Here is a 13928-nt window from a genome sequence, read left to right on the forward strand (position 1 = left end):
CAGAGAGAGAACATGCAAACTCCACACAGACACCATTGAACTTGGGTATTTGGTGCTGTCAGGCAATGGCTCCCCTAGCTGCCTCCCTTCCACCAATCGTTTGAGCAGTGAGTTTCAGGGACCCAGGCTGCTCCATCAATAGATGTGGATGTGTAGGCTAGGTGGGCATGAGGATCAGCACGGGCATTGTGGGCTGAAAGGCCTTTCACTATGCCATGACCTGAGGAGTCACCAGGCTTAAATGGGAATGGATTTGACCAAGAATTTAGCGGTCTCAAAAACTGAACACGTTTTTGATGTGTAAAGAAGGTCTTGCTTCTATATTTTAATGATATTTGTACTGCAGACATTACAAGGCCAGAATTTATTGCCCAGCTTAATGATCCCTAAGAGGTTGGTGCTGGGTCACCATTACTAAACACTGCTGTCCTTCTGGTGAAAAGAAGGCCACAGTGCATCTCGGGAGGGAATCGCTGGAATCAAACCCAGTGGTGATGAAGGAACTGGAACCGATTTCCAAGGCAGGATATCTGCAGGGCTGCTATGTCTTGGTGATGGAGGGTACAGACTGTCAGTGGAGGGCAGGAAGGTTGGAGCTGCACTCGTTGATCACAGTCTGGACGTGCTGCAGGGATGCTGGTGACATCACCAGTCTCTGACATGCAGGGTTGAGGGGCCAAATGACCATCTAATCCCATTTCATGTGTAGAATGCAGCCCAAATACTGTGAGCTCAGCAAAGATTAATTGTCAACTCCTGTGAATAGTAACAATGGGGAAGCCTGCAGATGCAGACACACACCCAGGGACCCCACAGCCAGGTATAGACAAAACACAAGCCCTCCCCTCAAATATAGACACCCCCCATTTACCACCCCCAGCTACAGACACCTTGAGGGACCCCTAACCCCAAGGTACAGATACACCCAGCGACTCCCTCCAGGTCCAGACACCCCAGGAACTGTCCCCATGGTAAAGAGACACCTCAGGGACTACTCCCCAAGTTCAAACACTCCTCCCAGAACCTATCCAATCCAGACACAACTGCAGGAACTCCTCCTCACATGTGACCGACGTTGTGACAGTGTGACTGATGGCACAACTGATGATGCAAATGTGTGTCTGAGGATGGGACTGACAATGCCACTGGCATTGAAAGTTATGGTGTGACTTACAGTGGGTCTGTCACTGTGACTGAAGATGTGACTGATGGTATGACCATTGATATGTCTGATAGGGTGTCTGGTGATGTGACTGAAAGGTGTGACTGATAGTGTGGCAATGTAACTGATGGTATGACTGACAGTGGGACCATATGGCAGTCTTATATTCTGACTGACAGTCTGGCGGTGTGACTGTCAGTGAGTGTTGTGTCTGACAGTGTGATTGATGGTGAGACTGATGGTGTGACCGTGTCTGACGACTTACAGATGGTGTGTCTGAAGGAATGACTGATGGTGTGACTGTGTGACTGATGGAGTCTCTGACAGTGTGACTGAGTGTCTCACGGCATGACTGACACTGTGACTGTGCATCGCAAACTCCTGGAAAACTCCTGCCCACCACTCATATCACCAGGGATTCCAGCTGATAACAAAACATAATTCTAGCAAAGCCCTTGAAACATGCAAGTGTTTTCTCAGCAAACACCAGCCATCTGCTGACACAATGCCAGGGACTCCCAGCAGAAGCACATGGAGGGGATCCCCTGACACCACAGACTTACTATAGGGAACCCACAGCAAAGGTTGACACTTTTCCAAGCACACATGACAGATGAACAGAAATATGCACACAATCCCGCTGGTCATTGTACTGTCACTTTCCAAAGGTTCCTTGCAATTATTTCCACAATCCAAATGAAAACTATGAATATGGACACCTTCCCAGAAAAATTTGAAAATATCATCACACTCCAGGGAACTGTAAGCACTGAAATTTTCCTTGGGAACCTTGCAATAATACTGACATGGCCATAGAATCCAGAAAATACGGACATCTCAAGAAAACCTGCGTACATTCACAGCTGTCAAAGAGAACGGTTTGTGAATCCCATGCAATGTGACATCATCTGAGCATGTGATACATGCTGGGAACATAGCAAAATTGATGCCCTCCAAGCGCACACCCCACAAAAGGACCTTCCTGCCAATCACGGCACACAATCCCTGTAAAAATTATTGCAGTCCTCTTAGTGCAGCTGCTGGCTCTAACCAAGATATTACTGGTAGAATAAGACAATCACCTGGATAGAAACACATTGCAAACATTGCTGTATTTTCCAGCAATCATCGGCACACAGGCACGGAAACCCCAACAAAGTTTTAGACGATCCCAGAGGCCATTTGCAAATATTGTCCCATTCCCAGACCTCAACAAATGTTGCCATTCCCTGAGGGACTCGTGCAATATCGAGGGCTGTCAGTTAATTGGGGAATTTGGGCTGGAAGGGCCTGTAACAGTGCTGTATGTCTAAAAACAATCAATACTGAGAACACTGCAACTTCAGCTAAAACTTCGGAGATGCTGCAAATATTGGCACATTCCTGGAGAATACAATCAATAATGAGACATTCAAAATCTTGCCTGAAAATATACTTAAAGTTCTGTAGAAATATTGACACATTGGGGCAGAAAAGACCACGGACTAATGAAAGTAAATGGGAATAGTAAAGTTAAAATAGTCAGTATTTTTCCACCTGATGGACAGAAAAGACTGCTTCTGTCCTATTTGACTACACTCGAGAACATTCCAAGAGAACACTGTAAATATGATCACAGAATATCCTCTATAAATTGAAAATTGAATATTGATGCATTCCCAGCTCCTAAGAATATTGACACCTTCTCAGGGAACCTTGTCACTAATGACACATACAAAAGAAATACTGCAGTACTAACACTTTGGCAAGGAACTTTGAAATCAATGACACACTACACGGGAATCCAGCAGGGGTCCACAGAAACCCCAATGCACATCAATCCTCAAGTAGCCCAGCCAAGATTGCCCCATCCTATATAATTATTGACAGAAAATCAGGGAACCTGAAAAACAATGGCTCCTTTGCAAAAGGACATCATGGGTCAGACGGTCAATGGGGTAACAAGGGTTCAGATGGGTGATCAGCAGTCTTTGAGTCGATTGGGCTGGGTTTCTTAGTGGGTACACACACACACACAAACACACAAACACACACACACACACAAACACACAAACACACAAACACACACACACATTCATACACAAATGATGTGAGGATTTGCAGATCAGGGAGAAGTTGGATGAGATTGTGCATAGATAAGGAACTACAAAATCAGGGAACATTTTAAAATATTTGCTTCGACCAATGTAAGGTTCAATGGTGCATGAAATCTCAAAACAAAAAGTCATCTTTCCTTACACCAGAACATCTACACATCATCTTAATTAGGCTTGCACTGGCAGTTGCTGTAATCATCTATTGTCACAAAGCTGTGGGCTTAACCACATCTGCTGTTGCACTAATTTAACCTGTTTGTGTAAAACTCTACCATGTGTTGTTTTAATGTGTTAGTTTCAAAATTATAATGGTACCCAGAGGGATTTTACATGAACGGGTTAATTAGTGTGCCATCAGGGGACAGATATATAACTGCTCAGGAGTTTGCCTGGTCACTGGACCTAAACAGCAGAACTCATCATTTCATCAGTATCACTGCAGAGACACTGGGAGGCCAGTAGGAGGAACACCTCTCACACATTTTATTCTGCTCACAAAGGAAATGGCCCTTACATGAACACCACTTGTTTAAAGTGTGCAAAATGGCAGGTCTGTCCTTTAGATGCAGAATGTTCATTTTACAAATGAGAACAATACATTCAATGGGGCTTCTTTAGAACTATAATTTTCAAATGAGCATGATAAATCTAATGGGCTTCTACTGAAGTACAGAATTTGGATAATCTGATCCCAGTTATCCATTCTTCCCTTCCCCCAATTCACACACTGACTCTCTAATCCCTTAATCTTCTATTCTTTTTGACTCACACGGGGGATTCAATTCAACAGATGGCCCATCATGCTCCCCAGTACTGTATACCTAATTTAGACAGAGAGGGCAACGTTTTAACTCTTGTCGATTGCACAAAATAGGTGATACTCACCACCCATTACACCTTTCTCTCTATCCTTCTCTTGATTTCAGTCAATGGAAGCAGGAATGTGGAGAGCTCCATTACCAACATCGATATTTTAATGGATGAACAGACAATCCCCAAAGTGTCCGTGACCCAAAATCAAAGTTTAAATTTGTCAGATTAAATACATAACTTCACATACAACCCTGAGATTCTTTTTCCTGCAGGCCAGATATAATTATGAGTAAACTGTACTTGAGAAGCAAGAAATGTGTGCACAGAAAGAAATATAAAGCAATAGAAACAAACTGACTGTGCAAATACATAAAATAAATATTCAGTAATAAAAACATGAATTTTTTGAGAGTCATTAAATAAGTCTGTTGTTCTGGAGTGACAACAAAGCATGTGCTGGGTGGTGTGGATCCTTAATAATTGCTGCTGCTCTGTGAAGGCAGCGTTCCACAAAGTTCCTGTGGATGCTGTGTGACCTGCTGAGTTTTCCCAGCAACTTTTGTGTCCTGCACTAGACCCCAGCATCTGCAGACTTTCCTGTTTACCTCCAAAATATTGACTGTTTCTCTCCCCGTGGTTGCTGCCTGGTTTACTGAACACTGCCACTGTTCTCTATTTTTGTTCAGTTTTCTAGAATCTGCCTATTTTTTTGCTTCATTGTTACTGGTTCGACAATCATCCATCAACTTACATCATCATAAACAGAGCCATCGAATTTTACAACACAGAAACGGGCCCTTCAGTCCATATCTCTCCAAGCCTTTCCTATCCATATACCCATATAAATGCCTATTAAATGGCACAGCCAATGAGGGAAAGCATGATATATGGTCTCTTTACCACCCGATCCACTTCTGTGCAGTTTGCAAAGCAGAACCACAAGGATCATTATATCCGGATTAATGCCCAAACCTCGTGCAAATAAACTGAGGGTACATACGAACAGAGTAGGAAATAAGTTGCTCAAGGATTGGATTCTGATTCGTGGTCACCAGTGCTGGGGACGGAAAGAGCTGTGTTCTTGGAACGGCCTTTATCTGAGCTGTGTCCCGGTGAATCCCATCAAGGGCTTTAAACCTATTGGATGGGCATTGGATTTGATGAAGGGAAGTTTTTTTTTAAAAATCAAAAAGATATGAGAGAGCAATGGGACAGGTGAGTGAGGAAGAAAATGAAAATCCAATCATGATGCGAGGAGGTGAGTAAAATATTTGTATCAAGGCCTATTAAAGGCATAAATAGTAAGACACAAGTATTGATAATAATTGCTATCACAGAGGTGCAGCTTCAGGGCAGGGCAGGATTGGGAACTCAACATTTCAGGTTATTCCAGACGCTAAAAGTACAGGTAAAGAGAGAAGGAATTGAAACCACAAAGTCTGCAAATACTGGCTGTGACTATAGTAAATGTCCAATAAAATGTTGGGGGAGAGCTCAGCAGGTCTTGCCACATCGGAGGAGGAATGTTTTGGTCATGAATCTTTCCTCAAAGTAGGAGGCAAGGAGGAGTGGCACCAGTGTTAATCAAGGATGCTGCTGGTGCCAAACTGCATGGTGGCATGTGTGCAGTTGATCACGATGTGGACTTCGTTTGGGTGGAAATAATGGGTGGAACAAGACTCTAGAACCACATGTTTGTGGCTGCACAAATGGACTGAAGACGAGTAGGGAAATATCGAAGGTCTGTATAAAGGAAACCTCAATCATCGTGGGTGCATTTTGATTAGGTTATCAAACTGACAAGCACAGTGGTAGAAAATAATATGGTTGTTTCTCGGTGCACCAGGTTTCGGAGCCTACTTGGGAAAGTGCTTTGTTAGATTTGGTAGCATTAATAAACGAAGCAGTGGTTAAGGATCCCCTGGAGAGCAGTGATCATAACATGGTTGAATTCCAGATGCAGTCTGAGAGCAAATATCAAGACTCCATAATCAAAGTTATGGCAGTGAGCATGGTTCGAAGGTGGCAGGGACTGGGGACAACTGGGTAAATCAGGATGGGTCAATGGATGAGCTGCAGGAGATATTTTAACAGCTAGTTCATAACGTTCAGCAGAAATTTATTCCAGTCAGTAAGAGGGATTTCAAAAGAAAGGCGAAGCATTAATGTTAACAAAGGAGATCAAGGAAAATATTAAATCAAAGACAAGTGTGTGGAAAATTCACATCAGAGAATAGGGTATGTTACAAGAACCAGCAGCAAGAGACTAAAAAGTTAATAAGGAGGAATTAAATAGATTATAAGAGAAAAGTGGAAACTAATATAAACACAAAAAAAAATGAGTGATTCTATGGGCATACCAAAAAAAGAAGAGGGTTGGTGGACTCTGGGATCCTGAAAGACCGAGACGGGATTTAATTGTGGAAATGTGAAAATAACAGTTACGTTATTTTACAATGGAGGGCACTGCCAAAATCCCAAAACTAGGCTGGTTTCAAATAATGTGGGGAATTTACATTAATCACCATCGCAAAGGACAAGGCATTAGAGGACAGGTCACAAGTATCCAAAGACTTGCACCAGAGAAGCTCGATGGTAATTACTAAAGAGATAGCAGATTGTCGGCTGAGGTTGTTTTTAAAAACTCACTGCATGCTGGGGAGGTGTAAACAGATTGGAAACTCATAATTATGAGTTGCATTGTTCAAGAAAAGAGGAGGAAGAATGAAGGCAGGTGACAATAGGTCTGTGACCTTAACATCTGTTGTTGGCAAGATGTGAGAGTCAATAATCAGGGAAGAAATAACTTGCCATTTGGAGAAGGATTTAATCAAACTAAGTCAACATTGCTTATGAAAGTAAATCTTGTTTGACAAATTTGTTTAGTTCTTGGAGCATGTAACAAGCAGAGTCGATAGAGTAAAGCACAAAGATCTGCAGACACTGTGGTTGAATGCTGGAGAAACTCAGCAGGTCAAACAGTGCACTTTATGTAGCAAAGGTAAAGATACATAACCAACATTTTGGGCTTCAGCCCTTCATCAAAGTATGAACATATGTTGACAGATGCCGGAATAAAATGGTGGGTGGGGGGGAGGGGGGAACACAGTCCCAAAGATGGATAAGAGAGAGCACACCAGCAAGCAGGAGGAGGAGGATGGTTCTGTGGATGGAGAGAGAAGGGTGTGGAGGAATGAAGACCAAGGGAAAGGGAAGGGAGGGAGAAGGGAGAGAAGGCGAGCAGAAACCAGAGAAGGCGCCCGGGTGGAGAGTGCTCAGACATGTTATTCCTCCAATTTACAGTTGATCTTGGTGGGATGGTACATGAGGCCACAGGAGTTGGACAAAACTGAAGTGGTTCGCCATTGGGAGATCCCTGTCACTGATGTGGACAGTGGAGGTGCTCAGTGAAACGATCTCCCTGCTGTACCCAGTCAAGAGGGAGAAATTGCACACATATATACAGGTAGTCCATGATTTCCAACCTAAGGGAGTTACATCCACCTGCACATATGACCAATTTAAAAAAAATTAGAACTACAGTACAAATTCCTATTTTGTATTAAAAGTACTGTATACAGTGGTCCCCCGGAAGCATTTGGCATCACTGAAAAGTTGAAAAGGATGCCCTAAAGATCAGTTGCTGCCCCTCAGTCATTTGCAACTCATATCAATGGCCTGGAGGAGGGGGCAGACTGTAAGGTATCAGTTTTCCAATTACCAAAATAGGTGGGAGGGCATGTTGTGGAGAGGATGTTTCCCCTCTAGAGCATGATAAAGGCAGGCTAAGAGCATGTGTGAAAGCTTGGCATGTTAGGAAGAGTGAGCAGTAAAAGGAAGATGAAGGCAGACCGGACCAAGATTGCAGATGATACAGAGGGATCGAGGTTTTGGAACGAGTCAGCAGACAGGTACACCCAATGGTTAGGAATGTGAATTGCAAACTGGTCTTTAGTTGCAAGAGCAATGGAGATTAGAAATAGGAAAATTCTTTTAAAATTGGAGAGGAGCCTGATTTTGTTGTGGTCTGTTAATTTCTTCTTGAGGAAGACTATGACATCCAGTGTTGAGTGCTGTGATGTGTATGAAGATGGCTTATTAGACCAATCTGGCCTTGAAAGTTCCTTTCACACAGGTGAAGGAGTGGGGATGTTGTAGAGTTAAATAGTACATGATTTTCAGGATTCTCTTTTCCTTGTTGCTTCCTCCACTCTTGATTCCTCATACAAACCTGCACCATGATTGACCTCAGTCAGCTCCCAGAGTAGACCCAATCCTGTTTAGCCTTCCATGTTAGGACAATCCTCTCATCTCAGGCATTGGCCTGATGAATCTCATTTGGACCGCTTTAATATGCCACAGTACTCTTTCATAGGTTAATGGGAACTGTGTCTCAACACCCTGTACAATTGTGCAAATCTTTTCCATTTCTAAACTCCAGTGTTATGCCCGATTATGGTTTACCCAAATTATATTTAGATTGAAGCTCCCCATGATAATATTATTTTACAGAAAACCTTCCTGATTTATGTTAGACCGCAGTGTAATACAACTGAGGTGCTCTGCCCCTTACTGCTTTTCAGTTGCACTGGAAGTGATCCCAAACTTTGCTTTTCTGAGCCAAGATCCTTCCTCTCTACCACCTTTATTTCATACTTCACCATCAGGACAGGGCGCCGGAAAAGGCAGTGGAACTTTGTTGGCATATTAATTACCCTGCTTTCCTCTCAGATTTACAGAGCTCCATATTGTTCTCCAGAGCTCATTAATGACATGCACAACTGATACATCATTATTTTTTTGTGGGATTGTGCTGTGTAAATCAACTGCTTTATTGCAACAAGGGCAAAACATAAAAGGAGCTGGATGCGTTTTGTGACAAGATGTAAACACGAAAGACTCTTTACAAAATGCCAGTCCTTTGTTATTTACAATAAAAATAATTAGAATTAATCTAAGTAGAAGAGGCACAAGCAAACAAACCTGTTTGCAAAATCTTCCCTACATTTTTATTTGCAAATAGCTCACTTGCAGCTTCAAGGGAATAAGTTCCACACAAACAATTTAACTTGGCAATTGATATCATTTTTGTTGGATCTAATCTCTCCCCCCTGAGGAAAATGCAATTAGTCTAAATTGACTTCCATCCGCCAACTATAATTATGCTGTGAAATGTTAATCCAATTGGGCAAGAGCCATAGCCCTGCTTAATTCATAATTACCCAGCACCTCATACTCTTCAGCCCTTCCCACCTGCCAAGTAAAAGCCAGTGCCATACTCAATCCTCCAACCTGGGATGCCTATTGGGAGGATCAGTTGATATGATGGGATACTTAGGAGAGCTAATGTAATGCTTACTCCTGATGTGTCTCCTAAGAATCATTATTAGGCTATAAAGGTTTACTAGCTCTTCCACCTCCTTCGTTCCACAAGACCAAAAGACAGAAATAGGCTATTGAGCCCATCCAGCCATTCATCATGAGCTGATCCATTTCCTCACTCAGTCCCAAAGTCCTCCTCAGCGACAAGATCTCCATCCTCAACCGATGGTCAGAACACTTCCAATCTATTTTCAGTGCCAACTGCTCAGTCCAAGATTCCGCCCTGCTCCAGCTCCCTCAACAGCCCCTAAGGATTGAGCTGGATGAGGTCCTCACCCGGGAAGAGACATATAAGGCAATTGAACAACTGAAAAGTGGCAAAGCAGCAGGTATGGATGGAATCCCCCCTCAGAGGTCTGGAAGGCTGGCGGCAAAACTCTGCATGCAAAACTGCATGAGTTTTTCAAGCATTGTTGGGACCAAGGAAAACTGCCTCAGAGCCTTCGTGATGCCATCATCATCACCCTACTGCCCAACCTTCTCCACATAACTGTTGATCCCCTGGCTAAACAAGAACCTGTAGTGCTGGCTACACTGCTCCTGCAATAACACACACGACCAGATCAGTTGAGCTCAGTGAGCAGACTAGTTTATTGCAGGCTGCTGGGCTGCACTTATACTCCCAGCCCTGACCTGGCTGAGAACTGCGCTGGGGGGAGCAGACGTCATCACGTGGTCCCCAAGCGCGGGTTTCTGAGGCCCGAGCTGGAAGGAAGGGAAACCCCCGTTGGCACCATTTTGGCCAGCTGCCCCGCTGCATGGCTTACAAGCGGGGCTGGTTCGCCTGCCTTGGGGTGAGCCGCCACAAACCTATCAATCTCACTTTTAAATAGCCCAATGGCCTGGCCTCCATGACCACCCTGTGACAACAAATTCCACAGATTTACCACCCTCTAGCTGAAGTAATTACTAAGGATCTCTGTTCCAAGCGGGCGTCCTTCAATCTTGAAGATGTGCCCCCTTGTCCTGTGCTCGCCCACCATGGGAAACTACCTTTCTACATCTTCTCTGTCCACACTTTTCAACCTTTGAAAACCTTGGATTCACCAAGCCATTGCTGCTAGTTGGCAAAGGTGAAATACAAGCTTCCTGTTGAAAATATTCAGAAAGAAATAGATTGAGGAAAATGACATGATGCAAAGGGTTAAATTCCAAACTAAAGCCAGAGAGACTGTCTGTGATATCGAGGCAGTATTTGACTGAATATGACATCAAGGGGTTGTGGATCAATGAAGGAAAACAGTATTTCATACAAAAGAAGATGATAATAGTTATCAGTAGTCAAACATCCTGCCCAGGATATCTCTGCAATATTTATTCAAACCAGTATCCTTACTCCAACCATCTTCTACACCAGTGATTCTCAATCTTTTTTCTTTCCACTCACATCCCACTTTAAGCAATCCCTATGCCATCAGTGCTCTGTGATTAGTAAGGGATTGCCTAAAGTGGGATGTGAATGGGAAGGGAAGGTTAAGAATCACTACTCTAGACCCAATTGTTACTGAAATATTTTGCTTGAGAAAAATGGTCATTGGCCCACTTCCTTTGGAGTTATGAAACCGTGCACATAACGAGTCAATTAGGTACAATTAAAACAGTAATTTTTAAACTTTTTTTTCCACCCACATACCAGCTTAAGCAATCCCTTACTAATCACAGAGCACCTATAGCACAGGGAATACTTAAAGGGCCAAACTGGCCTGTTCTGTGCTGTATATGGTTATATGGCATGTGAGTGGAAAGAAAAAGGTTGAGAACCACTGTTCTACACTTTCATCAAAGACTTTCCTTCCAAAATAACATCAGAAGTAAAGACATCTGCTGAAGATTGCACAAAGTTCAATTCCATTCACAACTTCTCAGCAAATAATCCAAGTCCATATTTCCATGCTGCAAAACCTAAACAACATTCAGACCCAGATGGATGGTTGTGGATAGATAGTGGAGCTGAGTCCATGGCCAAATCAACCATGATCTTATTGAATGGCAGAGCAGGCTTGACATGCCAGCCTACTCCTCCACCTATTCTTCATGTCCATTGGCTGACAAGTGGAAAGTAATATGTGCTCTTTTGAATGAGAGGGAGTCTAACCATCCATCCTTTTGATATTCAACGGCATTATCATTAACAAGATCCCCATCAACAACATCCTGGGTTCACCTTTGACCAAAAATTCAATCAGACCAGTCCCACTTGGATAACTATTAACTTGGCAGTTTACTTAATGCAGCCACACGTGAAGAAAATCATTTTTTTTAATAAATGTGACCATTCCTTTACAATATGGTTAATGCAATTACTGAGCTCGGAGAACCATCAATCCGTAATCTCCATAATGACTGTGGTTATTTATTTGTGAATAAAGCTGATCAGCTAAGATCAGAACATTTCAGTATTTAGGCTGACCTGGTTCATCAGACCATGAAAACTGCCTGGTGCTACATACACTGTGAGCTGGTTTGAATATGCAATGTAAGTTTAGCAATGAATTGGGTGCTGGAAACTCCCTTACACTTTATGTGAGGTTTTTGTCAGCGGAACCGACTGGTACGGAATACAACAAACCATGGAGCAGATCGCAGGAGACGTGTGGAAAGCCATCGGAAGTGCTGTTGGAGAAGACAGAATCATGGCAAGCGGCCAGCATCAGGGTTAGACTGAGAGTTAACTCCTTCAGACCTGCACTCCCGACAATCTTACTCACAAATGTATGATTGCTGGAGAAGAAAGTGGATCAGTGAGGCTGCATCTGAGCCAGAAGTCCCTTTTCCACTGGCGTCCCAGCTAATTGGCTTTGTAGTGTCCCAGGATAGGAAGCCCTTTGTGCTGTTTCCACTGGGCCACCCTTACCTGGGACAATCACTGCTTTTCCACTGAACACAACTCATCCCCAGGGATCGGAGTGTTCTACCTTCAACTGGAAATGGGTGACTTTCTGCTGTCCCTTTTCCACAGCTTTTATCAGCATTCCGGTATCAACAAATGACGAGGATATAAATAGGGGTAGAGGCAGTTAATCAGCAGCGTGAACTGACATCATTTGAAACCAGTGTTCAGACAATGTTCTTTTTCCCCTAGACCCTGTCCCAGTAAATTCCCAGTTATTCCTGGGACAGGGTGCCAGTGGAAAAAGGGCTAGAGAGAACCGCAGGGCTGCTGTGCTCTGGTGATTACGTAGACGTGGCTCAAGGACTCCATTCGAGACACAGTGAACCAGCTGGATGGCCACATCTCCTTCAGGGGAGACAGAGACGCTGCTGCTTCTGGCAAGGCTCGAGGAGGGGGATTGCGCATTTAACTCAGTGAGAACTGGTGCATAAATGTATCTGTTGTAAAGATCTTCAGCTCAGCAGAGACACAGTACTTTGATGAAATGCAGGCCCCTATACCTGCCTAGGGAATTTTCAGCCAAGCTGATTTCCTCAGTCTACCTTCTACCTTCAGGTAATGAAGGTGAAACCATTAAGGACCATTACGATGTCATCTGCGAAGCCCATACATCTCACCCTGATGTTGGCATGATTGCAGCTCGCAACTTCAAGCACATCAACCTGAAAACAGTCTCAAAGCAGTTTCAACAAACTGTTGACTTTGCCACCAGAGGAGAAACACCCTAGATCAAGTGAACACCAACATCCATGGTGCGTACACGGTTGACCCTCACCCCACCTTGGTTACTCAGATCACATATCTGTCCTGCTAATCCTGGCATGCAGACCACTGAGAAAATGAACTAGGCCAGTGCGCAGGGAGATCAGGACATGGCCGGGAGAGGTGTGGGGTGGGGGGCTACAGCAGTGCAACAAGACTGCTTTGGAGTCTTGTTCATGAGAGGGGGACACTTATGGCGATCATGTAAACATCGAGGAATACATGAGCTCAGTGATAGGCTACTTTGGATGTCACTAAGACCAAATGCTTCACAACCAGGGGTAACAGAAACCATGGTCAGATGCAGAGGTCTGGGCACTTCTCAGAGCTCTGGATGACAAGATGGCAATAAGGTCAGCCAGGGCTGAGCTCCCCCTGCAATCCAAAAGGAAAAGCGTGGGCATGAACAAAGGATCCATAGGCAGCAGTGCGACGCTAACAACACGAGGTCCATGCACATTAAGATCACAATAGATTACAAGACATCCTTGCGAGTTATAGACAATTACGCCTCTCTTTCGGAAAGACTGAACATATTCTATGCCTGGTTCAATGACGATAACAAGCTGACGCCAAAGAAAACTCCATGTCCCCCTGATGAACAGGTCCCCTGCATAGCCATGGCAGAGGAAAGGAGAACCTTATCCTAGGTAAACCCATGCAAGCCAGCGGGACCAGACAACATACCTGGTCGGGTACTGAAAGACTGCGCAGACCAACTGACCTAACGGACCATATTCAACTCCTCACTGCAGCAGTCGATTGTCCCTACAGGTTTCAAGATAGGAATGATTATTCCAGTACCAACGAGGGTGACAGT

Source organism: Narcine bancroftii, chromosome 8 (assembly GCF_036971445.1).
Source record: "Narcine bancroftii isolate sNarBan1 chromosome 8, sNarBan1.hap1, whole genome shotgun sequence".
In the NCBI taxonomy this organism is placed as follows: domain Eukaryota; kingdom Metazoa; phylum Chordata; class Chondrichthyes; order Torpediniformes; family Narcinidae; genus Narcine; species Narcine bancroftii.